This window comes from Poecilia reticulata, chromosome 6, assembly GCF_904066995.2.
Source record: "Poecilia reticulata chromosome 6, P_reticulata-male-v2, whole genome shotgun sequence".
Lineage (NCBI taxonomy): Eukaryota > Metazoa > Chordata > Actinopteri > Cyprinodontiformes > Poeciliidae > Poecilia > Poecilia reticulata.
This window is the reverse complement of record NC_088835.1, coordinates 12,427,830-12,431,232: the sequence shown is the minus strand read 5'-3', so window position 1 is coordinate 12,431,232 and position 3,403 is coordinate 12,427,830.

The following is a 3,403-nucleotide window of genomic DNA, read 5'->3' as shown; positions in this document are numbered from 1 at the left end:
CTTTTGACTTGTGACCTTGGATCCAAAACATTACAGTTTAGATAAGTCAAAGTGGGATCTAGGATTATAGGAAGGGGGTCTACAGAAAGTTTACCCCTAACATTTTTTGTGGCCCTCTTGACTTTTACGACCTCTGCAAAAGTTTCAAATGTTGCGTTCACTCATGTCTTTAGAAACCTTCTAGTGTACATGATTGTCCTTACTGGGCAAATCCTTGGTGACAGAAAGTAATTGTGAAAAATGAAGCAACAAGGATGGAAACATTTACTTCGTTTTGTAACTTATCTATTGGCTTGTTTTTCAGGGACAAGACGACCAGAACCTTGAAACAGGTCAGGTTAACATGTTACAAATGTTCTGCTTGTGGGATATCTTTAGCCATGGGCTACTTTGCAGTCTTCATCACAACGATAACCATAGCACATTATTAAATTTCATGATTGCAAAAATCAAAACAAAAAAGGAAAGTAGTCATTTATTCTTAATATATCTAAATATTAATGTATGTGTTGGTCTGTTACATAAAATCCCAATAAAATAAAAGGAGGTTTGTGGATGTAATGGAGAAAAAATACAGCAGGAAAGTGATGTGAATAGTTTTTCAAGGTACTGCACTCTTTATAGGCTTCCTCTGTTTAATTCTTTGATAGTGAAATAGACACACCGCAGAATCTGAGAGAAAAATCTCCCATCTGTCTTCCGCAGAGAGAAAGTGTGTCCTTTGTCCAACCTCTGGGACTGGCTGACATTTCTGCTAACGGCCGTCACATGAAGCTGCTGCTCAGACGCCTCTGACCGTCAGATAGGCCAGATATCTCTGTGCTTTGAGGTGAAAGGTCAAAGAGCAAACTCCTCAAAGCATCCATGAAAATGTAATGTAATTTCTTAGAATAATTAATACAAATTACCACCTTTTTTTTTTTTTTTAGCTGTGTTCCCATTTCATGTTTCAGAAGATCTAACACGGATACTGAGTGGCTTTCACAGCTGCCGGATGTGGAACATGTTAAATTTGCATCAATCCCATCAGTTAGCAGCACATGCTCTCCTTGTGCAATCTGAGAGAGTGAGCGCTTGTAGAGCTTACGGTCTCCCTCGGCCCTCTGATGCACTGCGCCCTCCCTCTGCGCTCAGCCTTTTGGGGGAAGGCGTTAGCTGGATGTGAAGCAAGCAAGAAGGACGGCAGCGCAGAGAGATAGAGAGAGAGGAGGGGGAAAGAGTTTCAGCTGAGTGCAGCGATTTTCTCCCAACTCCCTGATGGCTCCCAGATGTTTTTTTTTTTTTGAAAACCAGCACTTTCTCTGCATTTATTCTTCCAGGTTGTGTGTTGTTTCCATGTTTTCTTCTCCTCAGGGATTGAAACTTTGAAAAACGTGCTCCTTTCACTTTGTGTGATCATTATCATCCTTCATCAAATAAACTCTGACCGGCTTTCCTGTCCTTTCTGAAGGAAAGCAGCCCCACTGCATGATGCTGCCACCACAGCGGTGGTGGTGGCGTGTTCAGGCACAAGACACTGACACTAGTTTCTGTGCTGTAACTAATTCAAGCTCTTCATAGAACAGCTGGATTTATAGCTTAAATCACATCAGAGTAAAGCGAGTGAAATGCATATTTGTGCCACACTTTATTTTATTTGTAAAACCGTCTTGTTCTCTCACTTCAAAGCGCTCTCTCTCTCTCTCTCTCTCTGTTGTGTTTATCTTTTACATATATTCTCAAATCTGTGGTTGTCGCACGATTAAATTATAAAATGTACACTTGTTCCGGCTTTTGCTACAGACACAGAAATCGGTCAGTTTTGAACAATGTTGTATTTTACTTTACTTTCTATCTGCTCTCACGCAAATGTAGTCCCGAGTATAACAGACGCTGGATTTGAGTACTTGTGCAGAAATGATAGCAGATGTGTTTGACCTTTTGGTGATTTATCCAAGCTTTTCATGCTTCCTGTGTAAACAACAGGAAGATCTGGCCCTTGTTTGGCTGATGGCGTCTTTTCTTAACAAATTTATGTTTCTTAAAAATGGCCTCCATAAATATTTTTGCTGCATGCACGTCTTTAATAGCAGTGAATCACGTCTGATTACAGCTCTATTGCTGGAGCAGTCTTTAGAACTGAGGATGAAAGCGCACAAACTCTTAATCACTTTTCTTTTTCTTCTGTTTTTTTATTATTTTTCTCAATCTTTATCATCGTTTCTGGGAATCCTGTTTTTTTTTTTTTTGTAGCCCAGAGCCATTGCACCTTTTCTCATTTGTGTTGACCGTTCACATAGTTGTGTCAACAGATTGCTGCAACAGTGTGACATGAGGGACATGAGTGACAAAGAGCTTTATCTAGCCATGTGTCTCTGCACATATTTCACACGACTGTTCGCTGGCGGAGCGCGGAGTTGACTGTAAATAGAGCGATCTGTTTTGATGACGCATAACTCCCTGCGAGCTCATTGATATGGAGAGGGAAGTCAGGGTAGCGGCTGCCTCGCAAGCAAACGCATTCCTGTGATGCAGGGAGAAGCTCTTAGCCGCGCCGGATTTAATGCAATTACAGATCCATAAATGGGTAAAAGTTATTCCACATGCTGCTCCGCGTTGCGTATTCCCTCTCACGCACTTTGTTTCCTTTAATTCCTGATGCAGAAAACTCGCCTCGAATCGTATGTGCGCACGTAACCCTTGACCTCAGATGGCGCAAATGGGGGAAAAAAAAAAACAGCAGCTTGGTAGAAGAAATCTTCAGGGAGAGTTTTCATTTTCAAGAGAGATGAATCTAATTATTGTACGAAATTGCCTAATTAGCAGCAACGCACGCAGCAGGACTTCAGAACAATCACCAACCTTCCTGCTTTGAATTAGTTTGTTGTTTTTCTTTGATAAAAACGCTGATTAGCATATGGCACAACGATGAACCTTCCTCCTCTGAATTAATGTACCAATTTTCTTTTTTTTAAAATAAAATGCTCATTTTACATATGGTAAACGAAGGCCCTTCGTCTTTCTGCTTCCCTTTGTTCCCATCCTTTCTTACATCCTTCTACCTTTTAAAAAGATGCTCACTGTCCTGTCTTTGTGTCCACTTACTCACCCATAAGCAATAACCACTAATCGAAAGAGTTCCCTCCGACAGCCCCCTAATCTCTCCTTCTGCCCTTCCCCTTTCCCTCCTTCTACATATTAAAGTGTTTTTAGTGTCACACTGGCACAGTTCCCACTCTAAATGGTCCATGGCATACAAAGCCGCTCCGACTCCTTCCCATCCTCCTCCTGCCCCACCTCTCTTGTTTCACGCTCTCCCTCTCTCCAGCTTGACATGAAGCGAGTGACGCACGGCGCTTCTGTTTGGAAGTGACGGCCGACCTGGCTTCGGCCGTGACGTCGTGCAGTCCTCCAAAAGCTCGTC